Here is a 24,126-nt window from a genome sequence, read left to right as displayed (position 1 = left end):
GGCTCTGCCACGAAATTTGGAAAGTGGTACAAGAGCTGGAACGGGGTCCATTCAACCTCGGGAGGTCAGCTGAGTAGAGGTGTGTTCGATTCCCACCTCAGCCAACCTCCACTTCTCCTTCAGGCAAATGCCGAGATGGGACCTAACTTAAGGCCACGGCCGCTTCCTTCCCTCTTCCTAGTCTATCCCCTCCAATCTTCCTATCCCCCCACAAGGCCCCTGTTCAGCATAACAGGTGAGGCAACCTGCGCGAGATACTGGTCCTCCACCTCAGTTGTATCCCCTAACCCATAGTCTCACGCTCCAGGACACTGCCGTTGAGGCGGTAGAGGTGGCGTCTCTCGCTCAGTCCGAAGGGAAAACCAACCCTGGAGTGTAAAGGGATTAAGAAAAAAATAATAGGGCCTAACCTTATTGTAACACTGGGAAATATATAATTGTATGAACATTTCATGATATGAATGATTCTTCTGTAGTTTCGATCTTCTCTTTAATCTGCGTTAGAGGAAGCGTCTTGATAATAAGGATGATTTCACCATATCGACTGTATCTGAGCGTACCCCTTTTCTTAGTACTTCTGCGTAACTGCACTGTAACACCCTGGGAGTGTTAAATCTCAGAAGCGTTTACAAATTTGAATACTGCATTTCTGATCTATGCCTTTGCTAGCGGGACCTAGTGTTCTCAATGCGCTATGTCTTCTGGTATAGGCTAGAGCAATTTTGTTACTGTCATTGATCTGTCTCAGTCTTACCGTTGGCTTTGGCAATATGAAAGTGACTGAGGTATGAGCGATGCTAGTAATGCCATTCCTTATAAAGAAGGGAAGCGTGTATGCGAGGATCTTCAAGAGGCAGAAGTATTCAGTCAGCAGTATGTAAAGATTGTTGGTTACAAGGATAATGTCCGGATAGAGGAGGTGACTAATACTAATACAGACTCTGGGATGGGTTTAAAGCAATTGTTGAGGAATGTGAAAACAAGTTTGTGCCTTTAAATGTGGTAAGTAATGGTAAAAATCCACTATATCATAACAGAGAAGTAAAGAGACTACAATCCCTATGATAACGAAGACATTTACAGTAGGATACACAAGTTAAAAACTAGAAAAGCATCTGAAATTGATCGGGTCTTGGGGGATATGCTACTGACAATGGGTTGGGGTATAGCACCATATCTGAAGTACTTATGTGATTATTTTTTGCATGAATGTGCTATACCAAATGAATGGAGAGTTGCTATAGTAGCCCCTGTGTATAAAGGAAAGGGTGATGGACATAAAATTGAAAATTACAGGCCAGTCAGTTTGACATGCATTGCGTGTAAGTTTTGGGAAAGCATTCTTTCTGATTACATTAGACATGTTTGCGAAATTAATAACTGATTCGATAAAGGGCAGTTCGGGTTTGGGGAAGGTTATTCCACTGAAGCTCAACGTGTAGGATTCCAACAAGGTATAGCAGATATCCTGGATTCAGGAGGTCAAATGGACTGTATCGCGATGGCCCTATCTAAGGCATTTGATAGGGTAGATCATGGGAGACTACTGGAAACAAATGAGTGCAATTGGACTAGAAAAAAGAGTGACTGAATGGGTGGCTATATTTCTTTTTTTTCTTTGCTAGTTGTTTTACGTCGCACCGACACAGATAGGTCTTACGGCGACGATGGGTCAGGAAAGGGCTGGGAGTGCGAAGGAAGCGGCCGTGGCCTTAATTAAGGTACAGCCCCAGCATTTGCCTGGTGTGAAAATGGGAAACCACGGAAATCCATTTTCAGGGCTGCCGACAGTGGGGTTCGAACCTACTATCTCCCGAATACTGGATACTGGCCGCACTTAAGCGACTGCAGCTATCGAGCTCGGTGGCTATATTTCTAGAAAATAGAACTTCGAGAATTAGTGTAGGCGAATCTTTATCTGACGCTGTAATAATTAAGAGGGGAATTCCACTAGTGAGTATTATTGGACCTTTATGTTTTCTTATATATATAAATGATATGAGTAAAGAAGTGGAATCAGAGATAAAGCTTTTTTGATGATGTTATTCTGCATAGAGTAATAAATAAGTTACAAGATTGTGAGCAACTGCAAAATGACCTCGATAATGTTGTGAGATGGACAGTAGGGATTGATATGACGATAAACGGGGTTAAAAGTCAGGTTGTGAGTTTCACAAATAGGAAAAGTCCTCTCAGTTTTAATTACTGCGTTGATGGGATGAAAGTTCCTTTTGAGGATCATTGTAAGTACCTAGGTGTTAATGTAAGGAAATATCTTCATGGGGGTAATCACAAAAATATGATTGTAAATAAAGGGTACAGATATCTGCACATGGTTATGAGGGTGTTTAGGGGTTGTATTAAGGATGTAAAAGAGCAATACCCGTCCCTCACCAGGATTACTTGTTTGAAGAACTGGAAAAAATGCAAAGAAAAGCAGCTCGATTTTTTCTGGGTGATTTCCGACAGAAGAGTAGCGTTACAAAAATGTTGCAAAGTTTGGGCTGGGAAGACTTGGGAGAAAGAAGACGAGCGGCTCGACCAAGTGGTATGTTCCGAGCTGTCAGTTGAGAGATGGCGCGGAATGACCTCAGTAGACGAATAAGTTTGAGTGGCGTGTTTAATAGTAGGAAAGATCACAATATGAAGATAAATCTGGAAATGAAGAGGACAAATTGGGGCCAATATTCGTTTTTAGGAAATGGAGTTAGGGATTGGAATGATCTAGCAAGGGAGATGTTCAATAAATTTCCTATTTCTTTGTAATCGTTTAGGAAAAGGCTAGGAAAACAACAGGTAGGGAATCCACCACCTGGGCGACTGCCCTAAATGCAGATCGGTAGTGATTGAATGATTGACTTAAGAAACGTGATGTCGTTATCTATCAGTTTTCAGCACTTTTCTTGCACCTCAGTATCCTGTGCTTATCCTCCTACACTTATGCACTCACATCAAAATACATTACTCAACATAATGCACGGAATTCACTGAAGAACACAGTCTACGCAATGTTGCTTTCATTAGCCTCGATCTTCGCTGTAACACTGCACGTCGCTTGACACTCCACCAGCGCGCAGCTGTGAGCTCGCATCCGGGAGATAGTGGGTTCGAACCCCACTGTCGGCAGCCCTGAAGATGGTTTTCCGTGGTTTCCCATTTTCACACCAGGCAAATGCTGGGGCTGTACCTTAATTAAAGCCAAGGCCGCTTCCTTCCCATTCCCAGGCCTTTCCTGCCCCATCGTCGCCATATGAACTATCTGTGTCGGTGCGACGTAAAACAACTAGCAAAAAAATACACTCCACCACTTCCAAGCACTTTTGCGACATGGAGTTAGTGAAGAATCTATGACACGCACGAGATATCGTTGTGAAGTCTTGACACGGCTGAGAACACAACACCGAAAATATCACAGTGTACTTTGGAGTTATTTTATGAGTAGACTGGCGTCGGGAGTTCCGCCTCTTGCTATTTTCCGTTTACATTTTTTGAGGTAGCTTCTGAAGGAAATCAGGGATATCTTGTCTTTGTTTTGAATGTAAAACAGATACCCCTTACTAAGCCAAGTGGTAGCCTGTACATCATAACATCTGCTGATGTCCAAGGTCAATACTACACGGGTTTCCAGATCCCGTCATTCTGTTGAACGCTACTCTGAGCCACTTCCAGAACTAGTCAGTCTATAAAACTGAGTATCAATTACCGAGCATTTCTTACATAGCGGTGATTGTGTCATCCTGTGGCGGGATTTATTTTCTTCTGTCGGAATTTACTCGTTTATAACCTTATAGCCATTTGTTTAACAGTGGGAATAATGTGATCATGAAGTGACAAAGCTCTGCAAAGCCTGCAGCATAGATTTAAAGCAAGAAGAGGAGTGAAAATATTGATTACTTTGCATAAGGGGAGAAAACTTGATCCTGGTTGGAAAACGAATACTGCACCATTTCCCTGATCAGGAACGCTTTGCATTTTTCGGAGCCTGCTCTGAGGCCTAATCCCTCTTCGTCAATTGGTTTCCTCAGTCGTGACCCGTCTATACGAAAAGTACATCCTCTCCATAAGTAGTATCCGACACAATTTTCTATCCTTTGGGCAATTCTTTCTGGCATCGGTTGTGTACCAGAGTTTGGACAGTGCAAACAAGTTGATATGCTATACCTTTTGTATTATGCTTAGGTTGCTGCTGAGGTACATCGATAGGGACGAGCTCACGTTTTGTGTAGAATTGTTCCAATTTAAATCAACTATTTGTTCAATGTTTGGGTTAAAGTTGATCTCTAAAATTTGAACACGCTCTTTGGTTGGTACATCGGCTAACATTGTTGCCTTCGGCCATCTACCAAGAGGAAGAAGTTCCGATTTCTGATAACTTACAAGGGCGTTGGAGGCCATTTCGTACGTAGATATTATTCCTGTTAGCTGTTGAGCGACTTCATGTGCCAGAAGATGGATAATTACGTTCCCTTTATCTTTAAATGTTTCTTCGAAGTATTTCCCTGCTTCCTCCAGGTATTCTTCTGTACCATTTAACTGTCTGCCATCTTCCGAGTGTAGGGTCATTACTAACTTTGTCTGAGCGTTTCTTTTGTCCATGGCTATATGGTATAGTTGAGCTTTCTCTTCCGCCAGAAGGGATGAAGGGCAGGAACACACAAGGGAACATTTAAGAATGTGGCCGTGGGTAGATGTTATTCGACGTTTGAGAGCTGCTATACGGTTGGAGACATCAAAGCCTGCTTGTTGTCGAACCAATGGATCATTGAGAATTACGTAGTAGGAATGTAAGGTTTGCCTTCTATTATTTGCTATTTCCATCCAATGTCTTTAGAAAAGGATTAAATAGCAGGCTTTATTCTGTACTACAATGTTGAGATGCTGAGGGGCCTGTGCCTTTGCATTCGGTTAAGCAAGTCTGTCCACATCTGACTAAATTCTTCTTTTACTTCCTCCTTATTTAACAGGGGGTCGTTTAATTTCCAGTAACCCCTCCCTAGCCTTGGTAAGGATTTTTTTTGCTAGGGGCTTTACGTCGCTCCGACACAGATAGGTCTTATGGCGACGATGGGATAGGAAAGGCCTAGGAGTTGGAAGGAAGCGGCCGTGGCCTTAATTAAGGTACAGCCCCAGCATTTGCCTGGTGTGAAAATGGGAAACCACGGAAAACCATCTTCAGGGCTGCCGATAGTGGGATTCGAACCTACTATCTCCCGGATGCAAGCTCACAGCCGCGCGCCTCAACGCGCACGGCCAACTCGCCCGGTGGTAAGGAATTAGCAGATCGCATTTTCAGTACAACTGCATGATGGTTACTGAACGGTACGATGTTAACTGTTACCTCATGAACACTGCGAATATTTTTTTTATTAAAATAGAACCTATCAGGTCGGGATGCTACAGAACCTTGGAAGTATGTAAACTGAACAATCGGGAAATATTTGGATTCCCACACATCACGAAGTTGGAGAGCTGTACGAAGTCGTCCAAGCGCTGGCGACGAATTGAAGTTACCCTTTTGATCTCCTCAATGTAATACGCTATGAAAATCACCTTCAATGACTAGTCTGTGACAGTTGTGTCGTAAATAGTATGGTAGCTCTGTGGTAACAAATTCCTCCCCTTCATGTCCTCTGTGTGTTCTTGAACGCAAGTAAATTTTTGCGTAAAGTGTGTTGTCGTCTGTTAATATACGGTAGTCGTAATTATTCCACTGGGATGACATTCGGTTAACTTGACGTTTATATTTGCTCTAAACAGTATAGCGACAACTCTTGAATCCTCTCCTGTTGGGAGTGTGGTCATATACCTGGCCAAGAAAAGATAGATTACTGACGTTAATCTCTTGAAGGAAAAGGATGTCAATGTCGTGATAAATTCTCGGAGAAGAACTTGTTTACTTCTGCTTCACAGCAAGTTCACATTAAGGGTAGCGTAAGTGCGAAGCAGTATTATAGACAAAAGGAGAAATACTTAAGCAACCCACATTTTACAGACATTTATCAGTGTTGCCAAACACATTCCGGTTAAGATCGAATTTGGAGCTCTACAAGACAGTAGAAAGAATCACGACTGTGATGAGAAAAAGGAGACTGACGTTTTATGGACACATCAAAAGAATGAACCCTGAGAGATTGACCAACAGGATACTTCTTCTGCAGGAAAGGTGGAAAAAACAACCGGGATGGCTTACACACGTGCACAATGACTTGGCAGAAATAGGTATCAAGGAGGAGGATATAAAAGAAAGGACATCATTTAGGAAGAAGGTTGCGGGATTGAGGGATGCGTCTGAAGAGCAACATGCGAAGCCACGGAACATCTCGGTGGAAGAACGAGCAAGAAGAAGTCAAAGACTCAAGAATCTTTGGTGAGAGTGTAAAGAGAAGGGTATCAGTCTGCGTGACAGAAGGAAGATTGTGTAAACGTGGCCCACAGGTGGCCGTATCGATTAATAATAATAATAATAATAATAATAATAATAATAATAATAATAATAATAATAATAATAATAATAATAATAATAATCTGAGGAAAATTCTCGACTCCCGAAAAACAAAAGATGGATATAGACTGAGGTCACGCAAAGTGACAGAAGAGATTTCTAACATTGCAGCAGACATCCGCAAAAGACGTCTGAAATTTTATGGGCACGTCCGCAGACTGAGACTGACACACAAGATTCTCACCTACATAGAACAACTAAAAAATATTCCATGGGTACTGGAAGTGAAGAAAGATCTGGAAAAAAGCCCAGATGAACTCAAATGACACCGCGGACAGAAACCTCTATAGGAAAAAAATTAATGGATGGAAAGTGCAACCAGAGAACGAAGTGAAAAAGAAGACTGGAGCAAAGTGGACAGAACGAAAAAGGATCCATTGAGAAAGGATGAGAGCTGTGTGGCAACTCAGGAAACAGAATCGTTAGAGCTTTGCGTGATCCATTGGGTCCATACGCACATAATACTAATAATAATAATAATAATAATAATAATAATAATAATAATAATAATAATAATAATAATAGTAGTAGTAGTAGCAGTAGCAGTAGTAGTAAATGTCTGTACTCACCTGATCTGTGAGTTCCACTGGGATTAATCCCCTGCCTGCGAGCCGGCGAGCTAAAACTTGTAGGCGGTTTACTGCCGGGTGCAAACTAGGTGAATCTTCTACCTCAAGGGCCACACTCAGAACAGGCCAGTTCATTAAACGGCCTTCCTTCATAGCACAAATATAAATGCTACTCTCTCACAGTCTCATTATCTGTCGTCATTCGTCAACTAAGAGATAAGTACCCTTTCCCCACGCATTACAAATTTATGATACCACGATCTCATAACATCAAATCCAAATGACATGTTTTTATCATGTGACTTCTAGCTCCTGGCAAGAAATACGGAATAGCTCAGAGACAGACCGGATTACAATTTTTAAAAAAGTAAAATGGATAAAACGGTAAATTCCGCTACAATAAATCCAGAATTCCGCCAAAAAATCCGCTTTCCGCTAAATGGTATATTTCTCCGCCGACAGTCTTCTAATTCCGCTAAATTTACCGGAAAATCCGCTAAGTTGGCAACACTGACATTTATTGATCTGGCCTCTAATTTTGTCCTGCGAGGAATTTTTAAGAATTTTCGGTCCTTGCTTCGTACAAATGTCGTCAACCGGGCGTTTTAATCTGGGGTCTCTCGAACTAGTGCCCGAAGATCTGATTATTCTGACATCTTTTTCCATAACATCGTGTAAGGTGGACGGGAGTGAAAGGGTTTGTAGTTGACCTGGATCGTTATCCAAGAGCTGTTCCTGCACTAGAAGATCTGGAATAGAAGGATGTTACTCTGGATCAGCTATCACTGGTCGTCTTCCCTCTTGTTCGCTTATGTACCGAAGTTCATGTGGGTGTTGTTGTTGTTGTTCTGGGACATATAGCGGCTGGGGAAATGTTTCTTGTTCCGTAGGCTCATCAACTGGTGTTGAAGAGAGGTTTCTTTATAAAAGTTACCTTGTCTGCACTTGAATTATTTAACTTACGTGTCGCAATGTTTGTATCAATATCCATTAGGCCTAGGGGTTGTAGTGGAACTTGTTTGGAGTCCTGTGGGTCCTCATTCTCTGGTGGTGTGAACTCAGGTACTGTTTCAACTGTATGTGTGTCGTTGATATCGTCCGCTGTCCGACTCGTTGGCTGAACGGTCAGCGTACTGGCCTTCGGTTCAGAGGGTACCGGGTTCGATTCCCGGCTAGGTCGGGGTGTTCCGGCCTAGCTATGGCTAGTAGTGTTGGCTACTGAATGTATGATTCGAAGCAGTGTATCGATTCATCCAAGTGTCCGAGTGAATCGATTCACAGGAACGGCGAGCTCACGGCACATGATTCAGCTTACTCCCAGCGGACAGTGCTGAGTGGCGCACTCACTGGACGTTGACGGGGAGCCGAGCTTCCGCTGCAGCGAGACAGTGAATCAGTGAATCATGGCACATCGAAAGAATCGTGAACGACCGCGGCTCAGTGAGACACATGATACACACGGCTCCTTATCGGCTCACTGGACACGCGGCGAGCCGAGCTTCCGCTGCAGCGAGACATACAGTGAGCCATGGCACATCGAAAGAATCGTGAACGACCGCGGCTCAGTGAGACACAAGATACACACGGCTCCTTGGCTCACTGCAGCGAGACATACAGTGAGCCATGCTACACTGAAATAATCGTATGCTATAATGGACTCTCGAGCTCAGCTCATTTGAAAATAATACCCATTTGCATTCACTGTCCTCTTCTTACAGGGAGGTTTAAATAATAGATGGATTTATTTGCAGTGTTAAAAAGGTAGTCACAACATAATTCTGAAGTAGCTAGTAAGTAGGTAGGCTATTAGGTTATACTGTTTATTAGTTTAATGAATCTTAGTATTATAACTTAGTTGACATTTGACAATTAAACTCGACTCTAGCCTGCCCTATGACAATGAGTCATGCTCATGACCACTCAAACGTCCCTGTTTTATATTGGGAAGAATGGCTCAGTATTCTCTCAGTTCATATGTCACATCGTTGCACAAGACTTCAATCATATGTGGACAGACGCAATAACAGTATGTTGAATCAGAAAACCAGCGGGCTACTGTACATCTCGGGTAGCCTATACAAAATATGACTATGAAAAAAAAATGCCTCAGCTGATAGAAAAATATTTTTTAAAAATGACTGAGCGAGTTGTCGTGCGGTTAATATCGTGTGGCTATGCGCTTGCATTCGGGGGATGGTGGGTTGGAATCCCACCGTCGGCAGCCGTTAAGATGGTTTTTCCGTAGTTTCCCCATTTTCTCACCAGGAAATGCTGGGACTGTACCTTAATTCAGGTCATGGCTGCTACCTTCCTAATCCTAACCTTTCCCACCCTGCGTCACCGGAAACCTTCGATGTATTAGAGTAACTAGCATTTTTTCTAAGAAAGGAGTTCATAGTATGAAGACCAGATGGCAGCTGCGAACGCAGATTTCTGAACATTGACCATAAAATAATCCAGGTCGGTTTATAAAAAAACTTGTTTGGTTTAATCGTATTAGAGTAACTAGCATTTTTTCTAAGAAAGGAGTTCAGAGTATGAAGACCAGATGGCAGCTGCGAGCACTGAATGCTGTTGCTGCTGTCTTACCAGCACATACTACACAGATGCAGTAGGAGCGGTGACCAATGAGCCGTGAATCGGATCACTGTATCGATTCAGTAACTTGAACGGAATCAAATGAATCGATTCAGTAAAATGAATCGAATGTCCCATCACTAATGGCTAGACCACCTAGTTGCTCGCTACCACTTCCTAGGACAGATAGCAGCACCCTTCAGCACCCAGCCGGAAGTGGTGTGGATGGAAGGGGATGAGAGACGGTTATGCTTGGGTGCCTCGAGCGAGAGGACACGAGAACATGTGACTGACAGTTATCGAGGGCATCTGCCCATCAATACTCAGTATTATGTATGCATAATGTGTTATATAAGTGTCTTAAATGTAAATAAACGTTATTATTTAATCAAGTGAGTGAGTTACGTTCAAAACATGGTCCAATTACCGGGCCGGATTATCTACACCACGAGGACCTCGTGAAAGCAGCGTGGCGTGTAGTATGGACGACTACTTTCTACAGTAACATGGAAATACTTGGAAGTTCACTTCAATGACATCATCTGGCAGTCCCAGGTTCGATGTTCCAGCACCAGAGGTAAACCAAACTGAGAAGGCAGGTCAGTACTATTCATTTAAGGCTCTCCTTTTCTCCTTGTTATTGTCTTACCCCCTCCATCATGGAATCCTCAACAAGGCAAAAGCTTCTTAAGCAGAGGTCGCGATTTAAAGCGCAACTTACCCGCTCGGAAACCTTCGTTGAGAATTTCATCGCTCAACAACATTCGAATTCGCATGAAATTAAACTGCGATACGAAGACATGAGTGCATTAATGTCGAAGTTTGATGACGTGCAGTCAGAATTAGAATTAGGAGACGCTGAAAATGAGCAAGCTCATGATCAGGCGCGTGCCGAATTCGAAACCAAATACTACAAGGTAAAGGGCGAAATGAGTAAAATAATAGCGAACCTTGAAGAGTCATCACGCGACACGGTAGATTCAGGAAGAACTCAGGTCAGCAGTGTCGCGAGTTTAAAGTTACCGGCTATTAACATTCCACATTTCGATGGAAAATACGAAAACTGGCTCTCATTCGCAGACAGTTTTCAAGTTATGATTCATAACAACAATAATCTGCCAAGTGTCCAGAAATTTCACTACTTAGCATCTGTTCTCAAGGGCCCAGCCAGCCAATTAATTCAAAATTTACCCATCACAGAGGCAAATTATGAGGTAGCGTGGAAAATGTTGAAGGACAGATTTGAGAACAAGAAACTAATAGCAGCTACTCATGTTAAGGCACTCTTAACTTTAAAATCAGTCTCCAGTGAAACAGCCACAGAACTGTTAAGGTACTCTAACACTTTTAATAGTCATTTGAATGCACTCAAGGCCCTAGAACTTAACATTCCATTGCATGAAGATATTTTGACTCAACTGTATGCTCAAGGACTTGATGCTTGTACTAGACGAGACTGGGAATTATCACAAGCAGACACTCGGGTTCCATCACTTGATGACTTGCTGTCATTTGTTGAGCATAAACGGCAAGCTCTGGAGAACTTCCCTAGCTCACAGCACACTGCACCATCGCACAGACAACATGCTGACAGAAATAAGCCTAAACCTCAAGGGGATACTCAACCACGTTACACTTACACAACTACCAGTCTCATAAAGTGTCCCTGCCGTCATGGTAATCACCCGATATTTAAATGTGAAGAGTTTGCAGCTCTGAGTGTGGAAGATAGACAAAGAAGGGTTAAAGAAATGGACTTATGTTTTAACTGTTTGCGTACACAGCATTCTGCCAAACAGTGCAAATCACGTGGTTGTAAATTATGTAGTAGGAAGCATCACACCTCATTACATAATCCATCAGGTAGAGAGGGAGGTACAGCCCATCAAACTGCATCCAACTCCTCTCACACATACTGCAATACAAAAGACCCTGTAGGGGTTCTGCTGTCCACTTCCATGGTCAAGGTACTAGATTCTAGGGGGCAAATGCAGGTCTGCCGGGCACTTCTTGACAGTGGCAGCCAGGTTAATCTTTGCACTGAAAGTCTAGCACAGCGATTAGGCCTTAAGAAAATGAAGAATCCCATACCAATCAGCGGCATAAATGATTCCATTTCTCAATCAAGGTACAGTGTTCAGTTAGAATTGCAATCCACTGTAAGTAACTTCACTGTGAGTATGACTTGCTCTGTCTTTCCACGTATCACAGGTAACATGCCCAGTAGTTACATTCAGCATGAGCATTGGAACTTGCCCACTGATTTGAAGCTCGCTGACCCCAAGTTCTTCCAGCCAGGTGACATTGAATTGTTAATAGGCGCAGAACATTTCTTTTCATTACTGAAACCTCGGCGCAGAACTCGATCACCAGATTATCCTATCCTTCAAGACACTGAACTAGGATGGATTATTGCTGGACACTACCATCGTAGGGAAGAGAAAAATCCTACTCTAACTACATGTTTCTTGAAGTCAGAGGACAGGTTAGACACCCAACTACAACGGTTCTGTGAAATAGAAGAGCTTACGTCACGAGTCATGACAAGAGAAGAGAGAGCCACAGAAAAACATTTTACAGAGAATACTACTAGGGATGCTACAGGTAGATTCATAGTTCGCTTACCCCTCAAGCAGAAATCTGAGGTTCTGGGAAACTCCTTCAATCATGTCATGTCAAGACTAACTCAATTAGAACGGCGTTTCAGCAGGCAGCCCTCACTTAAGCACGAGTACTCTAACTTTCTTCACGAGTATGAGGCGATGGGGCATATGGTTAAGGTGGATACATCTACTCAGTCAGGGAATGAAGATGGAAGCTATTATCTACCCCATCATCCAGTTTTTAAGCTTAGTAGCTCGACTACCAAAACTAGAGTAGTATTTGATGCATCTTCTAAAACTTCTAACAACATTTCATTGAATGACATATTAATGGTTGGAACGACAATACAACAGGATCTTTACTCTATCATTCTAAGATTCAGAATGCATACCTTTGCCTTCACCGCAGATATTGCTAAAATGTATCGGCAAGTCATGGTTCATGCAGATGATAGGAAACTTCAGCGGATTATCTGGAGGGAATCACCTAGGGACCCACCCTCTCACTATGAACTGACAACTGTAACATATGGTACAGCATCAGCACCCTTCCTAGCTACCAGATGCCTGCAGCAGCTTGCTGAAGATGAAGAATCAAGGTTCCCCAGAGCAGCACAAGTTGTTCGCAGAGATTTTTATGTTGATGATTTATTAAGCGGCTGTGACGATATCCAGGATGCTCTTCAGTTGCAGTCTGAAATTATTAATTTACTAGAGAGTGGAGGATTTCACCTCATAAAATGGTGTTCAAACCACCCAGCATTACTAGAAGCAGTTTCAGAAGAGGACAGGGAAACCCAGCTGCCTTTAAGTCTTGATGAAGGCACTAGCGTGAAATCTTTAGGCCTATTATGGCATCCAGTTACTGATCATTTTCTCATTTGTGGCAATCTGTATTCAGACAGTCCCTATCATGCTGACTCTCATGTAACTAAACGAAAGGTCTTATCTGTTATTGCATCAATATTTGATCCACTTGGGTTGGTCAGCCCTTTGGTAATTTCTTACAAGGTTTTTATGCAGAAACTTTGGCTAGTCAATCTGAACTGGGATGACAGACTACCATCTCAACTAGTCAGAGAATGGGAAGAACTTCACTTTAAGCCACAGGCAGTAAGAGAATTTTATATTGAGCGGTTAGTCACATGTAAGGGACCCCCTGTTGATGTACAAATTCATGGTTTTTCTGATGCTTCAGAACAAGCTTATGGAGCTTGTCTTTATGTACGGTCTGTCGACAAAGGGGGACAGACCTGTGTCAGATTATTATGTTCTAAATCCAGAGTAGCACCGGTGAAGAAACTGACACTACCAAGACTTGAACTGTGTGGAGCGCTACTACTTGCCCGACTACTCCACAAGACCCTTCCAGCTTTGTCTCTGCCAGTCAGCAAGCTGTACCTGTGGACAGACTCCACCATTGTATTAGCCTGGATCGCATCTCCTGCTACTCGCTGGAAAACATTTGTGGCCAACCGAGTCTCTTCAATTCAAGAATATACTCACAAGGCTGAATGGAGACATGTTCCTACCAGTTGTAATCCAGCAGATTTAATATCCAGAGGTGTTGCTCCAGAACAACTACGAGGTATGAACCTGTGGTGGCACGGACCATCCTGGTTAACTGATCCCACTGAATCATGGCCAGACACAAGCTCAGCCCATGCAGAAGAGGAACCACCTGAGTCACGAAGCACACTTCCTGTAGTTATGTTGATAGGTACAAACTGGGATGAACTTATGCTGAAGTACTCGTCACTGTCCCGACTGACTCGAGTTACTGCATATTGTTGGCGATTTATTCACAATAGTGCCAATCCTCAAGACAAGAGGTTAGGGATATTAAGTACACAAGAGCTGCAGATGGCCTTGCACTCCTGTATCAAAATTGCACAGCAAGTGTGTTACGCTCAAGAGATAGCCAGTCACAACTCTAAGTGTTGCATTTCAAGGAAAAGTAAAATTGCAGATTTACATCCTTTCTTAGATGATAAGGGAATGCTAAGGGTAGGAGGAAGACTAGTAAATTCAAAACTACCTTATGACAATAAGCACCAGCTTATCCTTCCTCCCCAGCATGCTCTCACAAACCTTGTTGTGATGGCAGAACACATTAGGCTTTTACATGCAGGTGCTCAATTAGTAATTGCATCATTAAGAGAAAGATTCTGGATTCCCACGGCTAGGGCAGTTGTTCGAAGAGTCATCCACAAGTGCCTGACCTGTTTTAGATTCAAGGTGTCAACAGCTGAACAGCTGATGGGACAGCTCCCTGTTACCAGAGTGCAACAGAGTCGCCCATTTCTTAATGTAGGAACTGATTATGCTGGTCCTTTCTTCGTCAAGAAGGGAAATGTGAGAAGCAAACAGACAACGAAGAGCTACATTGCATTGTTCATCTGTCTGGCTACCAAGGCTCTTCACCTGGAGGTGGTGAGTGACCTCTCTACTGATGCCTTTATGGCAGCCCTGAGGAGATTCATAGCTCGACGTGGGAAATGCTCCATCATCTATAGTGATAATGGGACTAACTTCATTGGTGCCAATAGAAGAATGCAGGATCTCCAAAAACTATTCCTTTCAACCAGCTTTTGTGAAGAGATAAGGAATTCATTAGCGATGGAAGGCATCACGTGGCACTTTATACCTCCCAGCTCTCCACACTTTGGCGGACTGTGGGAAGCAGCTGTCAAGTCCATGAAGTACCACTTGAGAAGAGTTGCGGGTAATGCGCTATTGACATTTGAGGAGCTCTGTACCCTTACTGCACAGATAGAAGCCTGTCTTAATTCTCGCCCCCTATCTGCCTTATATAATGACCCCAGTGACCTTAATTATTTATCACCTGCTCACTTCCTAATTGGTGCCCCCCTTACAACCATTCCTGAGCCTGACATTACTGACCTGCCCATCAACAGATTGTCTCGATGGCAGCGTATCCAGTCAATGCAGCAGCAGTTGTGGAAGAGGTGGTCTGCCGATTACCTGAACTCACTGCAGCAGAGGAAAAAATGAACCTGTCCCAAGGAGAACCTAGCTACTGGTACAGTTGTTCTTCTGAAGGAGGACAATCTTCCTCCTCTCTGTTGGAAGTTGGCTGTGGTGGAGACTGTTCACCCTGGGAAGGATGGACTTGCACGAGTGGCTACCATCAGGACAACCAGTGGTCTTTTTAAACGACCTGTTAACAAATTAATTCCATTACCTATTGAGAACTAAACAGGATCGTTGCGGCTAAAACATAAAGTGTTTCATGTGAATATTTTTCTTGTTCATTTCAGAGTGTAATTATGGTGTTGTGTGTGTGATTTGAACTGAGAACTTACAGTGTGCTTAATTCATACTGCATAATAATGGATGAGGACACAGTCAACCTACTTAGTACCTTCTGTTAACAGTGTGTAAATATTTTGTTGCTTATGTTTCTGTTTTGCCTATGTTTATATGTATATTTTGTTGAATGATCAACTCATTTTTGTTACTGTACATGAACTCTGTATGTCAGTGCCTGTGTGATATTTGAACTGAACTCTCATGAGGGCATATCAGGCAATTTAATTCAGTTGAATCATGGTGATTCAACGGTGGGGAGCATGTTCCGGCCTAGCTATGGCTAGACCACCTAGTTGCTCGCTACCACTTTCTAGGACAGATAGCAGCACCCTTCAGCACCCAGCCGGAAGTGGTGTGGATGGAAGGGGATGAGAGACGGTTATGCTTGGGTGCCTCGAGCGAGAGGACACGAGAACATGTGACTGACAGTTATCGAGGGCATCTGCCCATCAATACTCAGTATTATGTATGCATAATGTGTTATATAAGTGTCTTAAATGTAAATAAATGTTATTATTTAATCAAGTGAGTGAGTTACGTTCAAAACACGGGGATTTTAAGCTTAATTGTTAATTCCAATGGCACGGGGGCTGGGTGTATATGTATGTCTTCATCATCATTTCATTCTCATCGCGACGTGCAGGTCGCCTACAGGAGTCAAATAGAAAAACCTGCACCTGGCGAGCCGAGCCCGTCCTGGGATATCCCGGCACTAAAAGCCATACGACATTTCATTTATATTATACGCTGGTGTGAGTTGGGCAGCTGATAACGGAACTCGTTTGGTCGGGAGTTTGCCACTCGCTAGTGTTGCCCAGGTCGAGATATCGACTTTGGCCGGCATTTGAACTGGATGTTTTCTTTTGGAGAATTGTTCTCTTATATGACCTGTTTCACTACATATCAAGCATTTGTGGGCTGGTTTTCGTAGCTAATTGAAGCTCGGGAACCTACGATATCACTATACGAAGGGATATGCTGTTTTAACATGATTTTATCTGCTCGGACACCATTATTTACATGATATCGAAAGCTTGAAACCCATGTCTTATCAGTAATAGAAAGCACTGTACCGAATTTACGAATCCGGTCTGAAATTAGCTTGTGTAACACTTCGATCGGTAAGTTGAAAATCCGAACCAATTTGTTACCAAGGCCGGCAGAGTCTACAGTCACTTTACTTCGGAAAGCATTACTATGAATAAACGCGTGCTCACCTGAATAATCTTGGAGTAATCGGTCCGATGTTCTAGAAATCTTGCTTTTCACGAAGATTTGTTTGATACGCCGTTACCGAGCTCGATAGCTGCAGTCGCTTAAGTGCGGCCAGTATCCAGTATTCGGGAGATAGTAGGTTCGAACCCCACTGTCGACAGCCCTGAAAATGGTTTTCCGTGGTTTCCCATTTTCACACCAGGAAAATGCTGGGGCTGTACCTTAATTAAGGCCACGGCCGCTTCCTTCCCACTCCTAGCCCTTCTCTATCCCATCGTCGCCGTAAGACCTCTCTGTGTCGGTGCGACGTAAAGCAACTAGCAAAAAAAAAAAAAAAAAAAAAAAAATGATACACCGTTGAGCTGTAGCATTTCGATGTCATTTTCCTCAAGTTTTAGGTTGTCGAATATCCAGTCGTGAACGTTATACGGTGCAGGTGCGGAAATATTGTGATCACTAAAACTAATCACAATTGTGTTTTCTCGCTCAATTGTTGTCATATTGATTTGTCTAGTTACTGATGCAAATTTGTAGAACCACCTTGTCGGGAATTGGTAACAAAATCACTGTTTGCAAAACTCCGAACACGACCAGTACAATGGGACTCGTAACTACTGTACCTCACCACTCTACTACTAGCACGTCTGGCGCATTCGCTACCACAGCGATAATTTCTTCGCGTACTACCAATTGCACACCCGAATTGGTTAACATGTATGATATTTTAAAGTAAAGAACATTCAGGAAATTACAACTTTCTGATCATGTAAACCAGGGCCTCTCAAACGCCCAAAATCTCACGCGTGCAAATTGAAGCGTAGAGTTCCTGTGCACAGTGCACCGGTCCCATTAGGCTCGGCTCGGACCAACGCTTCGTCTCTGGGCTACTCGCCTAAGCTCGCTCAACTCGGCTCGGATTTGGAGCGCTACGGAGCAAGTGAGGAAGAGGGAGACAGGCGGAGCGAGCGAGACAGGCGTGGGGAAAGAGAGAGACAGCGCTATTGCTCCAAATCGAGCAGTGGGGGTCTTCACTCTGGTCAACCAAGCGAAGTCGTCTTTTGCACTGTGCATGAGAGGCACTGATGTAAACTATGTTTTCAATTTGCGAGGGCTGTCCCCACTGCTATTGTCACCTCTCATGAATGTGTTGTTTCTGCCAGAATCGCAGGGCCGGAGTAATACGAGCAGTCCTGTTAGATTGTGGCATCAAAATCGCAAGCGGGTAGCAGGGATTAAGGTAGTCTCGTAAAGTACATTTGGAGACAAGACGATGAACTGCGATAGGTTCTACACATGCACTTTCGTTAGTTGCAGTGGGTGGTAAAGGAAACCTCTACAGTCCGAAAAGCTTTCACCACCACTGAATAACGTCGGTGTGCAGCACTTCCTGGAAACCCTAATTACCCCCCCCCCCGGGTCAGGCGCCCTAATCACACTTGCTGGACCATGCCAATTGACTGAAATGTGTCTTAGGGTGCGGAACCTTTGCCGCCCCACGACTTGCCCACATGCTTGTCACCGTTTCCGGTAACAGACACATTTGTCAGCAAAAGGACCGTGGGATGGACCTAATTCATTACAATGTGGTCTATACCGTTAGATGGAGTGTGTCAACGGTTGATGGAATGGTAAGGTTGCAATTCTGTTTATGTGCTTATTTGTGGATGTGAAATTGAGAGAACGTGAGTATGGAATGGAAACATGTGGCACACATTTATATAGACCATGAGCCGCCACTGCTTGTAGGACATATCGTAAGAACTTGTGTCGCGCGTATCCTAAGATGGTCAGACTGAGTAGCTCAGATGCTTGAGCTTGACATTCTGAGCTTAAGTTGGCGGGTTTGATCCCGACTCAGTCCAGTGTTATTTGAATGTGCTGAAATACGTCAGCCTCCTGTCGGTAGATTTACCGGCACGTAAAAGAACTCCTGCGGGATAATATTCTGGCTCTTGGGCGTCTCCGAAAACCGTTAATGTACTTTGCAGGACGTAAGATGATGATGATGATGATGATGGTGATGATGATGATGATGATGATGATGATTATTATTATTATTATTATTATTATTATTATTATTATTATTATTACCGGGCGAGTTGGCCGTGCGTGTAGAGGCGCGCGGCTGTGAGCTTGCATCCGGGAGATAGTAGGTTCGAATCCCACTATCGGCAGCCCTGAAAATGGTTTTCCGTGGTTTCCCATTTTCACACCAGGCAAATGCTGGGGCTGTACCTTAATTAAGGCCACGGCCGCTTCCTTCCAACTCCTAGGCCTTTCCTATCCCATCGTCGCCATAAGACCTATCTGTGTCGGTGCGACGTAAAGCCCCTAGCAAAAAAAAAAATTATTATTATTATTATTACCTAAAGTACAACATTGCGCTACTAACCTTTCAGCAGCAAGAAGTCTTAAGTAAATAATGTCTGTTTCATATTTTATCAGGATATTAGCAATGTTTAATGGAAGTGTGTTTTATCGATCATTCCCGATACATTGGCTTGGAAGATAGAAAACATTTTCAACGTTTGATAAACAAACAATGATAGCTCCTACAGCGTGAGAAATGAGGCTGTTGGAGTCGTCATTTCTAAATACCAGTGTAATGCTGAATCATGAGTGCCATGAATAGCATACCAGGGACTATGAAATCGTTCTTGCGTTCTTCGCATGACTTGTAAGCTAGGTCAAGACCTATCGATTAGCCTAGAAGCCAAAATACATGGGAAAAGTGCGACAAACAAAGCATTCCATCTGCTTTGCGTGACCTTATAACCAAGGCCTAAGTGGCTGGTATGTGGCTCAAACCAATAAAAACATATTTATAGGGAACACTTCTGATGTACAGAAGACTTGGCAGCGTGTAGATCGCAATTTATAACTTCTTTACGTATTAGAGCATATAGCTGACCTAAATATAATGTGGTGGTGAACCGTTTCCCATTTTACGTGACCTAGTAGTTTATGTCTCTTTCTGTATGGAGACAGTCTTCATTCAGTATCTGTATAATGTAAGATGTATTGCTGTTTCATCAGAGGAATCTTCTAAAAATATGTTGCTTATTTGTCATTAGTTAAGCAGACAGAGTGCACGATAAACATCAAGCAACAACGTTTTCAACTGATTGTGTTTAATTCAGAAGTGACACTTATACCTCACAATTTTGCGTGTGTTAGTAAACTTCCACTTGTCAAGTGCTAGTTCAAAATAATACACTGGTTTCAATATACACTGTAAAATATCATCAATCGGTGTCTTTATGGAGGAAATTCTGGAAGTTGTTGGTAACATGATGACTAGCTTAAGGATAATTCTCGTTGGAGAACATTCTTCTCTAATCAAATTTAATAGAAATTTGTCATATGAAAGAGCTGGCCAGGTTTACTATTAACAGACCATACGAGTGCGATATTGTTGCACGTTAACAAGAAGAGAACGAAGGAAGTAATGTAATATGCTTGACAATATGAATTATTCTGTCCCAGTCTAGAGCAAAAAATGAATAAATAATAAAACAGTCCTGTACGGAAAGTAGTTTACTAAAATTACAAGTGCCTGTCATTAAATTTCTGCCGGTGGTTATCCTGGCTGATTTCGAAGTTGCCAACCATAGAGCTGTTAATCAAGTATGATATCTTCATCTATCATAGACAATACTGTACCCGGCGTAGCCCGATTGGTTTTTGAATGTTTACTTTTAAGATTAGTATTAATAGTTAGTTACGTGCGAAGTGAATTTTTAGATAATTCTCTTTTGGGATATTGAATTTTAACATCTATTATGAAACTGTAGAGTTATTTAGCTGTGTTTGATTTCAAGCTTTCGATTACTTAATCATCAAGTAAAACTTTATCCTTGTGGAAGTTCGAATTGACTGGGAAATATTTGATCCTTTCAAAAAATGTATAAGGGGTAACTACATGTATGACCGAGCTCGATAGCTGCAGTCGCTTAAGTGCGGCCAGTATCCAGTAATCGGGAGATAGTGGGTTCGAGCCATATTTTCATACTTCACCACCTCCGCTAGGAGTGCTAGGGGTGTTTTACACAACAGTACTTTTTAGATAGTAAGAAATATGTGTACCAATTTTGTATGAGGGCTATGTTGGAATAAACATACATCCGTAATTTCGGTCGTTTTGGGCAATTTACTTTCCATCCCTTCTCATCTCCATGCCGATGGGGACTGAAGATGGACTTCAGCGACATCCGGAGTGTCACTGTTCTTCTTAGCGACCACGAAAACTATGGATTCGACACTATTTTTGATTACTTTTACATCTCAGCCCCTCCCACCCCACCCCTAGGGGTGCTAGGGTTACCATACCTCCTCACAGTTTGTCTCCTGGAATAAGTCATAAGTGTGCCATGTTTGGTTGAAATCTCTCCCGTAGTCCAGAGAAGTATGGATTCAACAGTAATATAGGTCTTTTTAGTTATAATTATATTTCGCCCCTTCTTTAGGGCTTCTAGGGGTGCCTTGCCCCCACGGTATTTTTTCCAGATAATCGTTAATATTTTTAGCAAGTTTAGTTGACACATGTGCTGGAACAACATATAAACATCCATAATATATGGTCATTCGGACATTTTTATTTCTTCGTCCCTTCTCTCGCCCCTGCCGATTGAAGCTTAACTTGGACTTATATGACATCCGGAGTGTCACTATTCATCTCAGCGACCACGGAAACTATGGATTCGACACTATTTTCGATTATTTTTATGTGTCACTCCCCCCTCACCCCCCACCCCAGAGGGTGCTGAATATGGACTTCAGAAAACCCGGTGTGTAACTATTCATCTCAGTGACGCCGAAAACTGTGGATTCAAAACTATTTTCGACGATTTTATACCTCTTGCCTTGCTCGACCCCTACTTGTAGGGGATAACAAGTCCGGAGTGTCACTATTCATCTCAATGCCCCCGAGAACTATGGATTCGACACTATTTTCGATTATTTTTATATCTCACTCCCCCCCTCGCCCCCACCCCAAAGGGGGCTGAAATTGGACTTTTAAAAAATCCATAGTGTCACAACTCATCTCAGCGACCCCGAAAACTATGGATTCAAAACTATTTACAGTTATTTGTATATCTCACTCCCCCTCGCCCCCAGCCTAAACGGGGCTGAAATCGGACTTTAACAAATCCGAAGTGTCACTATTCATCTCAGCGACTCAGAGAACTGTGGATTCGACACTATTTTTGATCATATTTATCTCACTCCCACCCTCGCCCCCACTTGAAAGGGGGCTGAACTTGGATTTTACAAAATCTGGCATTACATTATTCACCTCAGCGGCCGCGGAAGGTATGGATTCAACACTATTTTAGATTATTTTCATATCACCCCCTTCCACCCCCATCCGTAAGTGATAAGTCCGAAGTGACACTATTCATCTCAGCGACCCCGAGAACAATGGATTCGACACTATTTTCGATTATTTTTATATCTCACTCCCCCTCGTCCCCAGTCCATACGGGGCTGAAGTAGGACTTTAATAAATCCGCAGTCTCAATATTCATTTCTGCGACCCCGAAAACTATGATTCGACACTATTTTCGATTATTTTTATATCTCACTCGCCCCCACCCCAAACGGGGCTAAAATTGGACTTTAAAAATACAGAGTGTCAATGTTCATCTCAGCGACCACCAAAGCAATGGATTAAACACTGTATGTATGTATGTATGTATGTTCAGTCCGTCAGCGATGCCGCTGGTGGGATCCTCAATAGCTCTGCCATCAGCTGTCATAGATGGCCAAGGCATCACTGAAGAGGCGTACTAGGGAAATGAAGAGTGAGGTAGTGTCCCGTTGCTTTTCTCACCGAGCCAGAGTTGCTATTACATATCAGTCTGCCAAGCCCACTGAAATGCATGCACCAACCGACCCTATGAGCAACATTTTCACACCATTCATAGCAGGAACTGGCTGCATAAGGAGTGGCATTACTAGCATCGCTTATACCTCAGTCACTTTCATATTGTCAAAGCCAAGGATAAGACAGAGACAAATCTATGAAAGTAACAAAATTGCTCTAGCCTATACCAGAAGACATAGTGCACTGTAAACACTAGGTCCTGCCAGCAAAGGCGGATTAAACACTATCTTCGATTATTTTTATATCTCCCCCTCGACACCCACCGCTAAGGGATACAAAATCCGGAGTGTCACTATTCATCACGGCGACCCCGAGAGCTATGGATTCGACGCTACTTTCGATTATTTTATATCTCACTTCCGCTCCCGCACACCAAAGGGGGCTGAGCTTAGACTTTCAAATATCCGGAGTGTCACTATTCATCGCAGCAACCCCGAATATGGCTTCAATGCTATTATCGATTATTTTTATAAATCTTTGGCCCACGAAGTTTGTCTTCTGATACTAAGTCACAAGTGTACCAAGTTTGGTTGAATTCTCTCCAATGGTTTAGGAGATGTAATACATAAATATATCCACATACAATGACATTGATGTATATAGATCTATAGATTACATAGACCCGCCTTTGCTCGTTGGGAATCCCCAGTTGCTCTTCGTTAGGAGTGGGTGATAACTCGTGACATTCCATTCTTGATATTCTATATGTTTCACAGTTTCTTAAATATTTTACACATCTAACAGAGAGCTGCATTCTTCAAACTGGGCAGACCTATCAAAGTTGGTCCTATGTATTGAAAGTTCGTCTCGATCACGGCATGTCGGATTGCTATTTTCAAATAACAGCCACGGTCATTCATGAAGCTCCTAGCAAGGGATGGTACTTTATAAACCATGGTGACGTGTTCCCATCCTCATATATACAGCATTTCTTAACGGACTTTCAGGATATAGCGTAAGCTGCTGTCGCCTAGCAACAATTTGTCCATCAAGTGGCGCGGCTTTTCAATTTAATAAAATTACATAAAATTACTCATAATAATAAAACTACCTATTCGATTTCGTTCAAACCACTTCATAATCCCTCTCAGATGTAATAGGAACAAACTGTGAACATTTCAGTGAAATCGGTCCAGTAGTTTTTGAGTCTATTAGCTTCAAACATACCAACATCCAATTTTTCATATACAGATATTCTATGTGACTCAGATCAATTAAAGGAAAATTCAACCTTTAGGAGGTTCTTTCAAATTTAAGGAAAATAGAATTAAAATTTTCAAATAGCTGCAAGGGGTTAGCATCCTTTTGTCCCAAGGAACTACCTGATGATTTCGTAGATCATTTAATTAGCTTAAAATCCAACAATGTTAATATTACAAATTTTTCATATTATTTAACAACAACCTGCTTAAGATTCAGATTCTGGATTTCCCCCCGAAA

The sequence above is a fragment of the Anabrus simplex genome, chromosome 2 (genome assembly GCF_040414725.1).
Source record: "Anabrus simplex isolate iqAnaSimp1 chromosome 2, ASM4041472v1, whole genome shotgun sequence".
Lineage (NCBI taxonomy): Eukaryota > Metazoa > Arthropoda > Insecta > Orthoptera > Tettigoniidae > Anabrus > Anabrus simplex.
Note: the sequence above shows the minus strand (reverse complement) of the source record.